At 38.3% G+C, this 19,792-nt stretch overlaps 1 pseudogene; it reads left to right on the forward strand.

Moving 5' to 3' along the window:
* The first annotated feature begins 986 nt into the window (after positions 1-986).
* On the forward strand, positions 987-1,296 carry LOC123780805 (small nuclear ribonucleoprotein G pseudogene; annotated as a pseudogene).
* Positions 1,297-19,792: the final 18,496 nt, after the last annotated feature.

The following is a 19,792-nucleotide window of genomic DNA, read 5'->3' on the forward strand; positions in this document are numbered from 1 at the left end:
CGCAGTCGTTAAGCATCTGCCTTCGGCTCAGGGCGTGATCCTGGCGTGTGGGGATCGATCCCCACATCAGGCTCCTCCACTAGGAGCCTGCTTCTTCCTCTCCCACTCCCCCTGCTTGTGTTCCCTCTCTTGCTAGCTGTCTCTCTCTGTCTAATAAATAAGTAAATAAATTAATCTTTAAAAAAAAAGAAAAAATATATTAGAACTGATAAATTCGGTAAATTTGCAGGATACAAAATCAACATACAAAAATCAGTTGTGTTCCTGGGGCGCCTGGGTGGCACAGCGGTTAAGCGTCTGCCTTCGGCTCAGGGCGTGATCCCGGCGTTATGGGATCGAGCCCCACATCAGGCTCCTCTGCTATGAGCCTGCTTCTTCCTCTCCCACTCCCCCTGCTTGTGTTCCCTCTCTTGCTGGCTGTCTCTCTCTGTCTAATAAATAAATAAATCTTTAAAAAAAAATCAGTTGTGTTTCTATATACTACCAATGAACTTTCCAAAAATAATCCTATTTATAATAGCACCAAAAAGAATTTTAAAAATTATTAGGAGTAAACTTAACCTTTCGAGGTAAAAGGCTTTTATACTGAAAGCTACAAAACATTGTTGAAAGGCATTAAATAAGACATAGCATATAGATTTAGACAGAAAGACATCCTGTGCTCACTGATTGGAAGAATTAATAGTGTTAAATGTCCATTGTACCCAAAGTGGTCTACAGATTCAGTGCACTCTCTAACATGGAATCTACAAGGGGCACGTGATGAATGGCTGAGCTGAGGTGGAAGAGCATGAGTGACAGGTGGCAACGACCCAGAGGGCAACAGTTTCCAGGACTGAGTGTCCCAGGCACATTAGCCTGGAAGGAATGATTGTTGGATATATCCGAGCTACTTTCCTCTTTAAAAACCTCTGATGATACTGCGAGAGTTTAAGGGGACCATGATCTCCATTTCAAAGCAGCTCTAGGACCACTGAGTAGACACCATGAGCAAAAGTCACCCTCTCGAGTTGAAACAATTTAAGGATAAGAAGGCATCATTGAAATTGAACAGTAGCAGACATGTCCAAGGAATATCGAGGGGATTTGATCTTTTTATGGTCTTGTGATAGATGAATGTTTGGCGATCATCACAACTTGGGGCGACTGAGCAGCACTGAAATGGTAGTAATACAAGGAAGCAGTGTCATCACGTTAGAAACCTTGGAGAGAGTAGAAATAATGGCTGTGTTCACCAAAGAAATCAATCATTTCTGCATGTCCCCTCTCCAAATGGCCTGTTTCACCAAGATGTAGAAATTCAATTGTAAACACTTGTCATATTAAATTTTTAATTTTTTTTTTTTTTTTTGAGAGAGAGAGCATGAGCAGGGGTGGGAGAGATGCAGAGGGAGAGGGAGTGAGAGACTCTTAAGCAGGCTCCATGCTCAGTGGGGTTTCTGAGCCCAACTCAGGGCTCCATCTCCCCACCCTGAGATCGTGACCTAAGCCCAAATCAAGAATCAGATGACTTAACCTACTGCACCACTCAGGCACCCCTGTCATATTAAATTTTTTATTAAAATTGAAACACCCAAAACTCTGCTAACATCAGGTCCAAAATTCTCTGACTGACAAAAAATTCTCCATCATTTGGTCCCAATCCACCTTTCTCATCACTTCACGCACGCAACCCTTTTCCAGTATGTATCATACTAGAGTCACACTAGGCCATTCATGGATTCCCTCAGCACGCCGGCACTTTAACAACTCCATGCCTTTGCTCTAGCTATTCTCTGCCTGCAATGCCTGTCTTTTCCTCTCCATCCAGCAAATTCTTATCCCCATTTGAAAAGTACTTATTCCCATTTGTGAAGCCTTCATGGCTCACTTACTTGCAGTGTGAAGACTTCACGGCTCACTTACCGAGATAGTTTGTCTCTCATTCCCCTGCTCTGCATTGCATTATATTCCAATTATTTGTTTGCATGTCTGCCTTTGTGCTGAGACAGGGAGCTCCTTGAAAGCTAGTTTTAATATTCTGGTGCTTAAGCAGAATTGGCAAAAAGGCAAATAACACGTGATGCTACATTTAAAGCCATTATAGCAGTATTTTGTCCTGCATTCTCTCTTGCTGTGCCATTTTTTTTCCTGCACTTATCCCTTTCCAGCTGAATCTTTCATTTTGCTACTCTCAGACCCAAACACAGGAGAAAACATCTCTCTATGCAAGGTTGATAAGCTTATCTGTAAGAAGGGCCAAATAAATGTTTCAGCTGTGTTTTTAAATTATTGAATACCCGCACCACAAAAATCCAAAAAGAGAACTTTTCAATCCCAGGACCATTTTCAGGGAAATGTAACTAGCATGTTTTAACTGACGTTTAACTTACCAACAGAATGTACTTTTAGGGGATACCTGGGTGGCTCAGTCAGCTAAGCAGCTGCCTTCAGCTCGGGTCATGATCCCGGGGTCCTGGGATCAAGTCCCATATGGGTCTCCTTGTTCAGAGGGGACCCTGCTTCTCCTTCTGCCTGCAGCTTCCCCTGCTTGTGTGCTTGCTCATTCTCTCTCCCTCTCTCTGACAAATAAATAAATAAAGTCTTTTAAAAAATGTACTTTTAGTTGTTATGTTCCAAATGGGATGTACTTCCTTAAGAAGAGGAGCGTTCTATTTTCTATTATCAGGGTGTTGTTTTGCCAACTGAAACTTGAAACAATAATAATAATAATAATAATAATAATAATAATAATAATAATTAATAATAATAAAACTGAATTTCTAGTTTCTTCAAAATAAGTTTTTGAACGAACATAAGGGAGTTCAGGATCTCTGGTTTCGTACCATCAAGGGACTACAGTGGAACCCAGCCTCTTCTTTTTTTCTTTCTCTTTCTCTCCACCTTCCTCCTTCCATTCCCTTTCTTTCTTCCTCCCCTTCTTCCTTTCTTTCTTTCTTCCTCTTTCTTTCTTTTTCTTTCTTTCTTTCCCTCTTACTTGTGTCACGTAACCATTGTGTTATTGTGTTGTGTCATGAAACAGTTTAATATAATAATAATATAATGTTTTAATTTATCATAATAAAAAATATTTTTAAACTATTTGAGGTAACATTGAACACACTCAAAAGTTGTAGAACCAAAATGAAACAGTTTGAATGTTGCAGTTACATAAACATCCTTCTGAACCTGACCTTTTGATATTTTATTTCATAATAAATCTTGAAATAGACTCATTCTTCCCAACTTTTTTCTCACATAGAACAGTTACTAAGGTACAAGTTTTCCTTTTGTGAGTCTGACCCCCTAAACAAAATGACAACTGTGATAAGTGATACTAATTTTCAAATGGACATGTTATTCAACAGTTTCCTAAGCAAGAGACTATGTTGGACACAGGGAAAGATACCAAAAAGTTAGTTTCATGTATCTTGCGAATCCAACAGATAAGATCAAGTTAACAGAAGGGAAATAAAGGAGAAGCTCAGCTCTGATAACAGGCTCATTCATGGGAGTGAAGCAGACATTGGAAACAGATTCTGAGAGAAAGCCCTGTGAGAAGACAACACCGGTATCTGAAACAATGCAACAAACAGTAGGGGGTAGCCTGGGCAGGTAGTCCAGCAGGTGGCCTTTACACAGAAGTAGGAGCCCTCCGAACCATGACATGCTTAATGAGTGCAGACCAGTCCTCCAGGAGCTTAAAGGAAAGCTAAGAGAGCTAGTTAAGTCAAATCAGCAGTAGACAGAATTGATGCAGTCACAAGCTAAGTCTCCAGGACCAAGCAAGAGCGAGGCAAAGTATCAGCTATTCAGGGACAAATTACATACAGTGACGCAGGCCCCAGGTTTTAAGGTGGGTGGCCCATTATTAGAACTGAGGCACAATGTCAGAAACCAATTTGGAGAAAAATCATGACATTGCCTTGCAGAATTCTTTAGATTACTGTTACATCTCCATATTGGTCCTGAAGGTTAGGGTGAGGTTGCATATGCTTTGGGGTTCAAGTGCAATCAGCAGTAGGGAGGAAAGTACAGCAAAACACAGCAAACAGGGCTGGGAATTGGTCCCTGACCTCATGACTTACACTGCAAGAACTAAGAAGGGGACAGGGAAGATGGTACCCAAGAGGAAGCATGAGTTACTGTTTTACCAGAGGGAGAGTTCATAGATACTGAGTCGGCAAAACAAGAGTTGTTCCCCCTACTGTGAATTTCCACATAGCGATGCTGTCTAATGAAAAAAGAGTAGGAAAACTGTGGTACATATTCTGAAAGATTTCGACTATGGATCAATCCAAAACCAGTAACTTCTGTGGAATTCCTATGACTTTCATGTGTTGGAAGGATTAAAGCCTTTACAGTTTGCTGCAAGTTCTAGGAGAACTTTGGACTGATGACTGAACCTCACATGTAAATGAAGTATTGAACTTTGCTCTCTCTTAATTTCCTTCTCTCCGGCTATTGAAACCTAGAGTTATATAGCTATAAGCAGATACTTAACAGCTCATGGTATACAGCAAGTGCTTCAAGAACTTGTGACTATTCCTTCCGGTACTGTAAGGTCAATCCAGCTAATTAGCGACACCAAGAATAAAGAGATAAGGAGATAACAAATGGAACCCAGGGTCATTGCCTATCTAGCTGAGGAGTAGAAATGGGTTGATTCAATGATAGCAACCACCAAAGCACCTGGGAATATGATCCCCAAATAATCCCCAGCTTCCTTTTATAGCAATTATGGGTTTTCATCATTAGTCAATGGTATTTTTTTCAAAATCCTGCCTTCTTTTCTAATTGTGAGTTGAGACCCATAAGTGGGTTATAAAATAATTTCAGTGGGTTGGGACTAGAGTTTTTAATTATATAGAAAAGAATAAAAAATACTGACGTATAGAGAAGATAAGCAAAGAGAAGAAAAAACTTTTAGTTATGTGTGCACACACGCGTGTGTGTGTATGTGTGTGGGTGTGCTGAGTCCCAATATAAAATACATTTCTGTCTGTGGCTTACCATTTAAAAAATTGGTACAAACATAGGCCTAGATATGGATATAAATGTGGAGATAGAGATATATGTATTAAAAAAAAGCTGGCAAAGTCTCTCCAAAAAAACCCAATAGAGACACTCCCCACTGTAATATTCATGGGCATTTACAAAAATACAACCATAATAAAATGGTTGGCTTTAGCAAAACCAAGTATAACTAGAAGTTAAAACAGAAAGAACAGGTTACTTAAGTTTGGACAGCAAACTTCAAACTTAAGCTTAACTACTCCAAACTTAATTCTCTCATGTTAAAAAAAAAAAAAAGTTGGGGGGGGCAGTGATTTAAAGAACATCTAGGCTCAGAATTCCTGTCTATTCTATTCCATTCTTGTGTTCTACCTACCCGCAATCTGAGTGTTGTCATTCACTTTCAACCAATACTAATATGGAATGTTTTTCACACATTTATCTCATCTTTCTTATTTTAATAAAACTTCATTTTTCCACTATAGAATGAATTCCATTCAACAAAGAAAATGTAGAAGGAAAATCACTCTTACGCCTAACGTTTAAAGCAAATAGTGAAGATTTTTGTGAGCAGTGTAGATTATCCAATACTTTCAGAGAGTTTTACATTAAACTACAAGAACAAGTTTAGAGATCACATCATATAGGGTCTTCTGTTGGACTTATTTTAGATATTTGAGCTGTGCAGACTTATGCAAATGTACGTCCTGAGAAAACGAAGAGCAAGTCAGTATAACACTGCAGTGTCAGCCTTTACACTGGCAGAAATACCCACTGATATTTTGGAGTGAGGGTGAACACTGGAATTCCTTTTAAACAGAGTGCCAGCTGCATAATTCTCTGATCTCACACCCACTTGTGTTGATCTTCCTTTTTCTCTGCCCAGGCACAGAGTGGAAACAGATCAGAACAGAATTCTTACAGGGAGGCTGTTTGACCCTCCACTCCCATTCTGCTCTGACTCCAGTTCAAAGATAGAAATGAAATCCAAGCAGGGTGTGGTTACACTGTGGGATGTGAGTTTGGCCAGAGCCCGAGCATTGTTATCTCATCTGTTTTACCCAATCCCTGAGCTTTCAAAGTCCTATCTCTGATTCATTCTTTCTCAACCCTCTGAACCTTGAACAGAAAAAGCTGGCATTTTAGAACCGGATCAGAGTGACAAGTATCACCGAAATCCGGAGGCCTTACTGTGGTCCATAAGATGCTTCATCATCAGACCTCTATCTGCCTGTGACCCCCTTTCCTGCAACCCTACCCCACATTGCACTGCCCTCCTTTCAGGTCTCCGGCACTCTCAGAATGTTCCTGCTGCACATGCGGTTCCCTCTGTCTGCAAAGCTTATCCTTAGGTTTCTGCATGGCCTAATTCAGATCACTGCTCTACTTCTGGAACTCCAACTTTCCTGGTCCCTTCACTCTGTATCCCATATAACTTCTCTATTTTTCCTCATAGCGCTCAAGTGCTTAGTGCGATTTCTTCTGCTACAAACATGGCTAAGAATCTTGCCTCTGCCCTTGCTCTGATCCTTAACAAATCACATACTCATACCTCTTGTTCTCCATTCCCTTATTGGTAAAAATGAATTATTGCATAGCTCAAATGGAATGACATGTAAAAGCTCTGAACTCAATGCCTCCACATTAGAATGCAAGTTTCATAATGACAAGGATTTGTAGGACTAAAGCTGTACTTCAACCTCCAAAACAGTACCAAGAATTGCTTTAAGAAATATATTTCGAAAGAAGGAAAGGAGAGAGGGAGGAAAGGAGAGGAGAGACAAGGAGGGAAGAAAGGAAAGAGAGGGGACAATTATGTGCTCAGTCAGTTTTAATTTCTGATCATTGTTATTTACTTTTTTCCATAAAGTGGCTCTGAAATACTTCTATGAAAGAATACATGTACGATAAACGAATATACACCTATTTTCCTAATGCATAAGAGGTCCCACCTTCCTTCTTACTATCTGACTCCTTAAAGTTGTTCAATCCTTATTTTTTAAGGTACCTGAAAATCAGCAAATAAAGTAAAACATGAGAAGTAACATACCGAAGCTAGGATAGTCGTGCTCTAGGTCAGAAAGGTAATAGTTGAGACCCAGAGTCTAGCAAGACCTACCAGGGTAGGGCAGCCCATATGGCTGAGGGCTCATAACTATGAAGTTCTCCGGACAAGAGACTGAATTCTTTGCACGTCCACTGGTACACACTCTGGGAAACCTCACAAACGAAGCCCAGAATCAAAGGTATCTGTCAACAGAAGTCCTGGAGGAAGTCCAGGCAAGCACAAAATCAATGTCAGGGCACTCTAACAGTGGTCCTTTGGTCAACCATGAGCTTCATGGGGGCAGCGACTGTCTCTGATTATTCTCTTCCATACCCACAATGCCTCGCTAACTCCTGACATGTTGTGCATCCTCAATGAGTAGGTGTTCAGTGAATCAATTATGAATAAATTAAGGTCTCTTTTTAGTTGAAGGTAAAAAGCCCCAACACAAATACTCTTAAATAAAAAATAAAAATAAAAATAAATAAAAAACCCTGAGGAGCCCAGGTTTTGATCTGACTTCAGAAGCAGCTGATGCAAGATCCAAATACTATCATCAGGAAGTGTGATCTCTCTTGTCTTTCCATTCTCAGACCACCAGCACTTCCCAGGGCCACATGCTCTTTAGTCTCATCCTGCAGGAGAAGCGAGAAGTCTTTCACATGCATGAATTGGGGGTGGGGGGAGCATACAGCATTGCCTCTGTTGGAACACACACCACTATTGAGCCAATCACTGGAGTTAAGGAAATGCAAAGTGCTGAATACATGAAGCCTCCTTAGGAAGAGCATAGGGTCATCTTCACAGTGGCCACCTGTGATGACAGAGTTGGAGAGGATTCTCCAAAGGGAAATCTGGTTGAGGTTGTTTCTCAGAACGAGTGTGAGTGAGTGTTGGGCTCCATACACAACAAATGTTCACCCTGAAGCAGCAGGCCCAGGCATGAATGGGCCACCTTGAATCAAGGTAGTCTTGCAGCAGGGACCCAAACATGAGGTCTAGACAGGGCTCCAATCCCTGGGAGCCCTGATGGGAGTAAAGCAATGCTGGTGGACTACAAGTACATAACCACAGAAGTGGGACTCAATCATGAGCCAGCATGATTAGGAACTGCTACTAAAACTAATGAGAAGGGCAAGACTGTGGGTGAAATCAAAAGGAGACCAGGCTCAAGGCTGGTTAAATATTAGGCTCTCAAAGACTTCCTTCAAATGAGATCATGGTTGGCTTTGGTGCAGCCAAGGAGATGGTAGCATTCAGTGATGACTTATAGGATGTAGGAGTATTTAAGAAGTTAGTTGTATAAAGATCAGGATGATAATAAGGTTCAGAGTATCACCATGGGGACCCATTTATTATCCTCTTACTCAACTAAGGCTTAAATATCTCCTCCAGTACTGGCACTTTACCTTTAGGCATGTTTCAGGCTCTTATATTAAACTGTATGTTGGACATTATCTACAAAGATGTGCCACAGGTACCCCAACTTCAAATTCCTACTTTATCTCCCACCTCTCCTTGCCCCAACCAGTACACTCCAAATCTGACTCTTCACCTATATTGCCAGTCTCAATTAACAGCACCTTCATCTAAGCCAGAAATCTACCCGTAATCTACCTCTATCTATCTATCTATCTATCTATCTATCTATCTATCTATCTATCTATCTATCATCTATCTATCTATCATCTATCTTCGTCTATATCTTTACCTCTATTTCTCCTCTTGTCTAATCAATCATTAAATCCTGCCTCTTGTATTTCCTACTTATTGTCTAACTCTATCCCCTTCCCCTAGCCTAAAAACTGTTGCCCTAATTCAGGCCCATCTTTTGTGAAAAGTATTTCAGTTGCTCCCTTGCTGGATTCCCTACCTTGAGATACACATTTCTGAAAACGATAGTCCACATTTCCTCTGTGTTCCCATAGCATTCTGTGCCTGCTTCCAATTTAATGTTTATAATACCCTATTGTGGTTATGGGTTTATGTGTCTGTCACCCTGACTAGACACTGAATTTCTCAAGCATGAGAGTTCATCTTTGAATCCTCATGGTGTCTACAGAAGTAGACCAGATCATAGAGTATTTATAACCTGAAAGACAAGACTGGATCAATAGATACTTCCAACTCTCTGCTAATCACATGACCACACACAAAAGATCGACAGTGGCTTGTCTTAGGACCATTGTGTAAATAATTCTCCTTGGCATTTGCAGTGCAATCAACCAGACTTTTTTAGAATTGGTAGACAAAATTCTACTTTATTGGAATCTTTTGCTTCGATGACATGATTTACTTTCACCAGCAATTTGCAGATGCAATGGCCTGTGGTTCTGTAACATGCATATTATATCTTTGGATATGAAAGAAAACATTCCAACCTTGGGCTGTCTCCCTCAATTATAATTATAGATAGCCTACTTTTCACCATGATTCTGGATAAGATACAGAGTGTCTTCCTGCACCAATTTGAAAACTCTACTATAATTGTCTAACCTCATCTAAATAATCAATCTAAAACTCCAAGTAGACATAGGGACATAAAAATCTTACCATGAATAGACAATGAAATTTCTTCTGAATTTATCAATTAATAGGCTGAATTATGTGTAATCATTTTGGCTGATGCTTTGATTATGTAAGATAGTGAAATTTTTAAACATGTTTCTAGGTTACCACATGTGTTTATCTTTGTTTTGATTGTGATATGTAACCTGACTTAACTCTTCAGACAAGAGACATTACATAATATGTTTATATGTATATGCTTTATAGTAAAATTGTTTAGATGAATCTATGATAGGCTTTGATTCTAATAATGAGACTTTTTTGAGTGCCTTCTTCTTACTCTTCCCTGCAATAAAGTTCAATTGAAAATTTAAAAATTTGATCATTTTTTAAAGATTTTATTTATTTATTTGAGAGAGAGCACAAGCAGGGGGAGGGAGAGACGGAGAGAGAAAAGTAGACTCCCTGCTGGGCAGGGAGCCTGATGTGGGACTCTATCCCAGGACCCTGGGATCATGACCTGAGATGAAGGCAGATGCTTAACCGACTGAGCCACCCAGTGCCCCAGAATTTTATCATTTTTAAGGATTAAAGGTACTTATTGATATTTATACATTCTTAGATACCATGACCAAGTTCCCTTCTTTTAGAAAAATAAGTGTCATATTAGAAAACATTCATCTTGTAACTCCGATGAATAACTTAGAAGTAATACCGATGAATTTGCTCAAGACACAGCCTCCGTGCTGTGTGATGGAAAGGCTATAGGTGACAAATGCTTGCAGAAACAAGTGATCTAAAGTTTAGGCAAAGAGTCAAAGAAAAAAAAAAGCACAAACTAGAGATAATGTTATTTTCAAAGGTAACTAAATATGCAAAATCCATTGTCAAGTCGTTCCAAAAGATTTAAAGCTTGGGTCTTCGAAACTAATACAAAGCTTTGTGTTTACTTAATAAACACCCATTAGGTTAATGATTTATGATTTAAAATAAGTAAAATGCTTACTTTAAAAATGCACAACCTCTAACATATTTAATAAGCACCTGAGATGATGACAATTCTAAACTATACATACTCAATAATGAGAAAACTCACTATTCTCTTCTTCTCCTCAACATGCATCTTTTTAATTTATAAAACAAACTCATTCATTCATGCCAAGGACTGCCTGCTTCTATTAATGATCTATACTGTGCTAGCATGTTAAAAGTTAAATGAAGATAAGAATTGTTGAGGCAAAATCACTTCCAAATGGCCTGCTCCAATAAGTTCTGGAAGCTCTTATCATTTAATAATTACGCATGGGTTATATTACATGTATTAGAGTTTTATTTGTAGACATATGGACCCTGACCTTTCAGATTTGTAATTACATGGTGACTTCTACCAATGCATATTCTGTTTCACAGTGCCTCTGTGTGTGTGTGTGTGTGTGTGTGTGTGTGTGTGTGTGCGCGCGCGCGCGCACGCGCGCGCGCAATGAAAGAGAGCCAGCTTTCTTTTCCACAGTGAGTCAGTGGTGCTGGGTCAGTAAAATTAACATCCCTATCTCACTCATTAAGTGGAAATAAGTTCACATGCCCATGGATGTGTGTGTTGATTATGGTGAAGTCTTTGCCCAAAATATACAAATTATACTAGTTTTCCTAATAAATATTCAAAAAATATTAAACGGGTGTGAGTTTTTCCTTATTTTTTATAATAACATGTTTTTATGTGCATCTGCCATTCAATGTTTTATGTGGCAGAGAAAGACAGGTGAAAATACCACAATTTGGGGTTAAAATGTAGGGTCATAAATTTGTAGATCACAAGAAAAATCTACCCAGCAGGCATATTTTACTTGACAGACACAATGTCTCTAAAAATATTTAACTCCCAACGTTAAGTGATTGGGAGATTTTGTAAAAAGTCTACATTGGAGTTTCTCTTGACAATCAAAAGATCTAGAAATTTTGGGATTCTCATTACTATGTGAACTGAGTGGAGTACTACTACTTCCTTTAGAGGGAGAATCTTCAGCTTAAGAATTTTTCTCCATGCTATACAGTCTGTTTCATTATCCATATTATCTACCTGGATCCTACAAACATTTGAGGTTGCAATTCCTGGTCTCCATAGAGAGTATAATTTAATTATCTGGTAAATGAGTTAATTAAAATTTTATTTTCCCTGATTCTTTCCCACCCTATGGTGAAGGATGCTGATACCTTAAGTATTCTGTTTATTAGCTTCAAAATGATTCTTTGTGTTTTATGATCCTTTAAACAAAATGAAACACAACAAAATCCTTTTCACTGGTTGTTCTAAAACCAGAAAGTCAAATCTTTCTACTCAATAGATTACCAGTTTTTGTAAAAATGTATTTTTGTAAGTTCAGATTTCTATACAATTATTTATCCCTTTACTACAAAATCAGTCTTAACAATAGTTGACAAGCAGCGTTATCTTCTTCTACAAAGCATGACATATGTCCATGCAGGTAGCCCAGGATCAAGACACCCAGCCGTCAGCTTGTGGATTTATTTACTGACTTTTATTTCTTTAAAAGTGTTATTTTTAGAAAATGGTTTTTCCTTAAAGCGTATAGGAGAGGTTCTTGGTATTAAACAATGATGGGAAATTATTTTTAAAAATTATTTTTCCCCACTGACATACATTATTATGATGATGTCCACTATAAACTTTTCCTATTTGTTCAAATATTAGACACAGGGAGAACCCGAGCATATGAATATTCCAATACACTGGCCATATTTATAGTAATTCTAAACTCAGAAACTTTATAAAAAGGTCTGGGGAAACATACATTGTTCAAGTTTTACTTTGACGCATTTTCCTGGGGCTGAGTTAGGAACAAATTTTTCATGGATGGAAACATTGAGGCATCTTAGCTGATGTTAGTGGATGCGGCCTGCTATATTTAAAAGTGAGGCATTTAACTTTTTTCTCCTTATATGGATGCAAGAGATTAACCTCTCAATTTTTTTAATATCTTCAAGATCTATTTAATGTGCACAAAAAGAGAGCTACATGTTTATGTGCTGATATAAATATTTAAATGAACTAATTTTACCAAATGAAGTATTTTAGAAGTTATACAACATAAAAATTATAACAGCATTAAGGTAAACTTTACCAATTTTCCTTAGAAATTATTATCTATTTTTCTTCATAAAGGTAAAGTTGCCTGAAGAAAACCCCCACAAAAACAACAGCTCTCTGTACCAATTAAAGCTTTGGGAAAGAATTTGAGAAATGTATCATTTATTGTCTACTACCTCCTACAAAGATGGTACTACCACCCACTCTCATTGGCCTTCAGTTATTCACCCAGGAATAGAGATGAATGTGTAATGATCTACCATCCTTCCGCAGTGCCCCAGTCCACCTGTACTTGATGCCTTGGATTGTGAGTGGGGTGTGGACTGTGGCCAAGAATAAGAATAATTTATCCCGTCTCAGTAGGGAACAGAATCTGTGACAGAACTCCAACCAGCTGAGTCAACAGGGTAAGGACAGATAATGCTAGGTGCATAATTTAAATTTTCCCCTCAAACTGGATCATCCCAGGTCTCCTACCACCTCACCCACCATTTCTCAATGTTCTTTAGTAGGTTTTATTTTTTCATTATAAAATAGAATGGGGTCTTCTTTTCATATTCTCAGAGTCTTTTTTATACATTAGTTATTTTATTTATTTTAGTTTTTTCAAGTGTTTATTTTAATTCCAGTTAGTTAACACAGTGTTATATTAGTTTCAGCTGTACAATATACAGTGATTAAACAATTACATACATGACCTGCTGCTCATCACCACAATTGCCCTGCTTAATCCCCACCACCTATTTCACCCATCCCCCCACACACCTCCCCTCTGGTAACCATCAGTTTATTCTCTATAATTAAGAGTCTGTTTTTTGGGGCGCCTGGGTGGCTCAGTCGTTAAGCATCTGCCTTCAGCTCAGGGCCTGATCCCCGGGTACTGGGATGGAGCCCTGCATTGGGCTCCCTGCTCCACTGGGAGCCTGCTTCTTCCTCTCCCACTCCCCCTGCTTGTGTTCCCTCTCTTGCTGTGTCTCTCTCTCTGTCAAATAAATAAATAATTTTTTTTAAAAAAGGGTCTTTTTAAAATTTCTCTCTCTTTTCCCCCTTTGCTCATTTGTTTCATTTCTTAAATTCCACATGTAAATGACATTATATGGTATTTATCTTTCTCTGACTTGTTTTGCTTAACACTATCCCCTCTAGGTCCATCAGTGTCATTGCAAATGGCAAGATTTCACTTTTTATGGCTGAATATATATATATTCATATATATGTGTATATTGGATTCATATATATACATATGTATGAATATGTATATATATATGTATATGTATATATATACCACTCCTTTATGCAATCATCAATCGATGGACACTTGGGCTGCTTCCATAATTTGGCTCTTGTGAATAATGCTGCTATAAACATAGGGGTAGCTGTTTTCCTTTGAATTAGTGTTTTTGTATTCTTTGAGAACTACCCAGTATTGTGATTGCTGGATCATAGAGTAGTTCTATTTTTAGCTTTTTAAAGAACCCCCACAGAACATGAGGGTTCCTTTTTCTCCACATCCTCCCCAATACCTGTTGTTTCTTGTATTATTGATTTTAGCCATTCTGATGAGTGGGAGGTAATATCTCATTGTCGTTTTGATTTGTATTTCCCTGATAATGAGTGATGATGAGCATCTTTTCATGTGCCTTGTTTGGAGAAATGTCTGTTCATGTCTTCTGCCCATTTTTAACTGCATTGTTTTTTGGGGGGTGTGAAGTTTTATAAGCTCTTTATATATTTTGGATACTACACCTCTATCAGATATGTCATTTGCAAATATCTTCTCCCATTCCATAGGTTGTCCTTTTGTTTTGTTGATTGCTTCCTTTGCTTTTCAGAAGCTTCTTATTTTGATGCAGTCCCAATAGTTTATTTTTGCTTTTGTTTCCCATGCCTCAGGAGGCATATCCTGAAAGAAGTTGCTATGCCCGATGTCAAAAAAGTTACTGCCTATGTTCTCTCCTAGGATTGTTATGGTTTCAGGCCTCACACTTAGGTCTTTAATCCATTTTGCACTTATTTTTGTGTATGATATAAGAAAGTGGTCCAGTTTCATTCTTTTGCATGTGGCTGCCCAGTTTTTCCAAAACCATTTGTTGAAGACACTATCTTTTTCCCATTGGATATTCTCTCCTGCTTTTCAAAGATTAATTGACTGTATAATTATGGGTTTATTTCTGGATTTTCTATTCTGTTCCATTGATCTATGTGTCTATTTTTGTGCCTGTACCGTACCATTTTGGTAACTACAGCTTTGCAACATAACTTGAAGTCTGGAATTGTGATGCTTCCAGCTTTGCTTTTCTTTTTCAAAATTGCTTTGGCTATTTGGGGTCTTTTGTGGTTCCATACGAATTTTAGAATCGTTTGTTTTAATTTTGTGAAAAATGTTGGTGTTATTTTTATTGGAATTGCATTGAATCTGTAGACTGCTTTGTATAGCATAGACATTTTAACAATATTTATTCTTTCAATCCATGAGCATGGAATGTCTTTCCAGTTCTTTGTGTCCTCTTTAGTTTCTTTCATCAGTGTTTTATATCTTTCAGGCCTTTCAACTCTTTGGTTAGGTTTATTTTTAGGTATCTTATTATCTTTGGCGCAATTGTCAATGGGACTTGTTTTCTTCATTTCTCTTTCTGCTGCTTCATTATTAGTGTATAGCAATGCAACAGATTTCTGCACATTAACTTTATATCCTGCAACTGTACTGAATTTGTTCAGTTCTAGCAGGTTTTTTTGGTGGAGTCCTTCGGGTTTTCTATATATAGTATCATGTCATCTGCAAATAGTGAAAGTTTTACTTCTTCCTTACTGATTTAGATGCCTTTTATGTCTTTTTGTTGTCTAATTGCTGTGGCTAGGACTTCCAGTGCTATATTGAATACAGGTGCTGAAAGCGAACATCTTTGTCTTGTTCCTGATCTTAGAGGAAAAGCTCTCAGTTTTTCACCATTAAGGATGATATTAGCTGTGGGTTTTTCATATATGACCTTTACTATGTTGAGGAATGCTCCCTCTAAACCCACTTTGTTGAGGGTTTATCATGAATGGATGCTGTACTTTGTCAAATGCTTTTTCTGTGTCTATTGAAATGATCATATCTTTTCTCTTATTGATGTGATATATCACATTGATTGATTTGTAGATATTGAACCACCCTTGCAACCCAGGAATAAATCCCACTTGATCATGGTGTATGATTTTTTAATATATTGTTGAATTGGGTTTGCTAGAATTTTGTTGAGAATTTTTGCACCTGTGTTCATCTGGGATATTGCCCTATAGTTTTCTTTTTTAGTGTTGTCTTTATCTGGTTTTTGTATCAGGGTAACACTGGCCTTGTAGAATGAATTTGGAAGTTTTCTTTTCTTTTCTAGTTTTAGGAACAGTTTGAGAATAGGCATTAATTTTTCTTTAAATGTTTGGTAGAATTCACCTGTAAATCCATCTGATCCTGGACTTTTATTTGTTCGGAGTTTCTTTTCATTAACTTTGAAAAGATGCATGAGATGACTTCCATCTTCTTGAATTTGTTGAGGCTTGTTTTATGGGTTAAGATGTGATCTGTTCTGGAAAATATTCCATGAGCACTTGAAAAGAATGTGTATTCTGCTGTTTAGGATGAAATGTTCTGAATATATTTGTTAAATCTATCTGTTCCAGTGTGTCTTTCAAAGCCATTGTTTCCTTGTTGATTTTCTGCTTAGATGATCTGTCCATTGCTGTAAGTGGAGTGTTAAAGTCCCCACTATTATTGCATTATTATCGACTAGTTCCTTTATGTTAGTTATTAACTGTTCTAGGTATTTGGGTGTTCTTATATTGGGTGCATAAATATTTACAAGTGTTATATCTTCTTGTTGAGTTGTCCCTTTTATGATTGTATACTGTCCTTCTTTGTCTCTTATTACAGCCTTTTTTTGAAAGTCTACGTTTTCTGATATAAGTATTGTACTCCAGCTTTCTTTTGACATCCATTTGCATGATAGATGTTTCTCCATCTCCTCACTTTCAATCTGCAGGTCTAAAATGAGTCTCTTTTAGGCAGCATATATGGGTCACCCAGTGTCTTTTGATTGGAGTGTTTTGTCCATTTAAATTCAAAGTAATCATTGTTGTATAGGTATTTAGTGTCATTTTATTATTTGTGTTTTTGGTTGTGTCTGAAGATTTTCTCTGATCCTTTCTTGTCTTTCTCTCTTTCATGGTTTACTAATTTTCTTTAGTGATATACGTGGATTTCTTTCTCTTTATTCTTTGAATATTTATTAGTGGTTTTTGATATATGGTTACCATTAAGTTTGTACATAACTTCTTCTGCATATTGTGGTCTATATTAAGTTGATGATTGCTTAAATTTGAACCCATTCTTTACTTCTTTCCCCCCATATTTTAGGTATATGTCGTTATATTTACATCCTTTTATTTTATTAATTTCTTGACTGTTTTTTTACAGAAATATTCATTTTTACAACTTTTGTGTTTCCTACTTTATACTGTCACTTTTGTTCTCTCCACTCAAAGGTCCCTTTTAATATTTCTCACCAGGCTAATGCAGTGGTCATAACTTCTTTAGTTTTTATTTGTCTGGGAAACTCTATCTCTCCTTCTATTCTAGATGATAGTCTTGCCGAATAGAGTATTCTTGGCTGCAGATTTTTCTTGTTTAGCACTTTGAATATATCATGCCACTCCTTTCTGGTTTGGAAAGTTTCTGCTGAAAAATCTCCTGATAGCCTATGGGTTTTCTCTTGTAAGTTACTGTCTTCTTTTGTTTTGCAGTTTTTAATTTTTTTTCTTTATCACTATGTTTTGCCAATTTAATTACAATATGTCTTGGTGTGAATCCGATTTTGTTGATTTTGATAGAGTTCTCTGTGCATCCTGGATCTGGATATCTGTTTCCTTCCCCAGATCAGCGGAGTTTTCAGCTATTATTTCTTCAAACAAATTTTCTGCCCCCTTTTCTCTCCCTTCCTCTGGGACTCCTATAATATGAATATTATTACTTTTGATGGAGTCACTGAGTTCCCTAAGTCTACTCTCATTTTGGATCATTATTTTTTCTCTCTTTTGTTTAGTTTGATTACCTACCATTATACTGTCTTCTGGGTCATTAATTCGTTCTTCTGCTTCTTCCAGCCTGCAGTTCATTCCATCAACTGTGTTTCTCATTTGGCTTATTGAGCTCTTTATCTCTGTTATGTTATTCATTATCTTTGTGCTAAGGGTCTCACTCTTGTCTTCCACTCTTCTCTCAAGTCTGATGAGTAGCCTTATGATCATTACTTTCAATTCTCTTTCAGGCATGTTACTTATATCTGTTTTGCTTAGATCTCTGGCTGTGGCCTTGTCCTGTTTGTTCATTTGGGATAAATTTCTCTGTCTTCTCAATTTCTCTAAGTGCCTGTTTCTGTGTGTTAGGAAAGTCAACTACATATCCTGTTCTTGAGATAATGTCCTTATAAAGAAGAGGTCCTTTAGTACCCTGTGTGTAGTGTTCCCTGTTCCTCAGGACCTGGTGCTTCCAAGAAGAGCTCCAATATGTGCCACGTGGGCTCTGCTATTTTATCCTGGCTGCTTTATCCTTCAGGCCACTTGTCTGCAGAGGCTCTCTTTGCCTGTTATGGGCAGCGTTTGGTCCCTGGCCTAAATGTGGTGCATTTTAACTAGGTGTGCTCTCATCTATTTATGAAATAAGACCTGTTGCCACCACCACCAGAACCAAGTTTCCCCAAAACTCCTGCACCAGGAGACATGATGTGAGCAGAGGTTTGGGCTGATCTTCTTGGGGGGCAGGAGGGACTCACCACTCTGGGATTGTGGCAAGTATGACTGGGAGGGGTGGTTCTACCAGAGCATTGGGGGTGGGGCATGGTATAAGCAAGTTAGGTACTAAGTGTCACTGCTGCATTGGTTCCCATAGGTGGCTCTGTGCTTACGCTGAGGAGCAGGGGAGCGAAATGGTGCCTGCCGATTCCTTTGTTTCTGGAGGGGTCTCTGTGAGAACATTATCTTTCTGGGACATACTCAAAGATGAGCTAATAACCTCCCCACTGTGTGCCCCAGGTGCTCTTTGGATTGCTTTTTCCCTGCTGTGTGTCTGCAGGCTGTTTGCCTGCCTTCTCTCCTAGAGCAGTGCAAGGTCCTCAGGGCCATATCCCAGCCACGCCCACTGACCTTTAACACTCAGGCTTTAAGTCCTGCTGCTTGTAAGAACTCAAAATTTGGTCCCTCTCACTTTCCAAGCCAATTGCTATGGGGATTTGTTTCCCCAGAGCACTCCCCTGTGTGATAATCTGTCTGCTTGCCCTTCTCTGTGACCACAGCTCCCTCCCCACTGCAGCAGCCATGATCCATTTCTCTCCCAAGCTGCATCTCTGCACTTCCTACCTTCCTTAATGTGGCCTCTTCTCTACCTTTAATTGCAGGGTTCTGTAAGTCTTCAAGTCAATTTCTGGGGTACTAAGATGATTTGATAGTTATCTTGGTGGATTCATGGGATGAGGCAAGCCCAGTGTCCTTCTACTCTGCCATCATCTTCCAACTTCTGTACTCTCAGTGTCTTGTAACCTACTCTTGGTCTTCAATCACATCAGGAGCTATTCTTTTCTACAAATACATATGTCAATTTAGCCTCTTTGCCATTGGTTAACATAGTTCATCCACTCATACCTATAGACTAGCCTGGGAACATCCAGAAGTTGGGAAGACAGATTATAGTAAGTGCCTGTTATAGCTTTATGTGTAAACTTTGTTCTTCCTATGTACCATATTACCATCCTCAGAACAGAGGTTGCTATATTACTTTTTTATGGACCACAGTGCACAAAAGATACTTAAACATGTTTGCTGACTTAATAAAGGAACATAAGGAATCTCATGGCTTAGACTGCTTCCCAAATTTTAGTATGCATAAGAAAGCATCTGAAGGGTTTCTTAAAACACAGATTCCTGTGCTTAGTCCCAGAGTTTCTAATTCAGTAAGTCTAGGTTTGGACCCAATTTTTTGCAATTTTAACCAGTTTCCAGATGCCGTTGATGCTGCAAGTCTAGACATGACACATTAAGAGCTATTAGCTTAGACCATAAGCTATTGTAAGTCTATAAACTGTTCTATCTATGTATGCAGTAAAGTA

The sequence above is a fragment of the Ursus americanus genome, chromosome 17 (genome assembly GCF_024610735.1).
Source record: "Ursus americanus isolate L20-20 chromosome 17, mUrsAme1.1.p, whole genome shotgun sequence".
Classification (NCBI taxonomy): Eukaryota; Metazoa; Chordata; class Mammalia; order Carnivora; family Ursidae; genus Ursus; species Ursus americanus.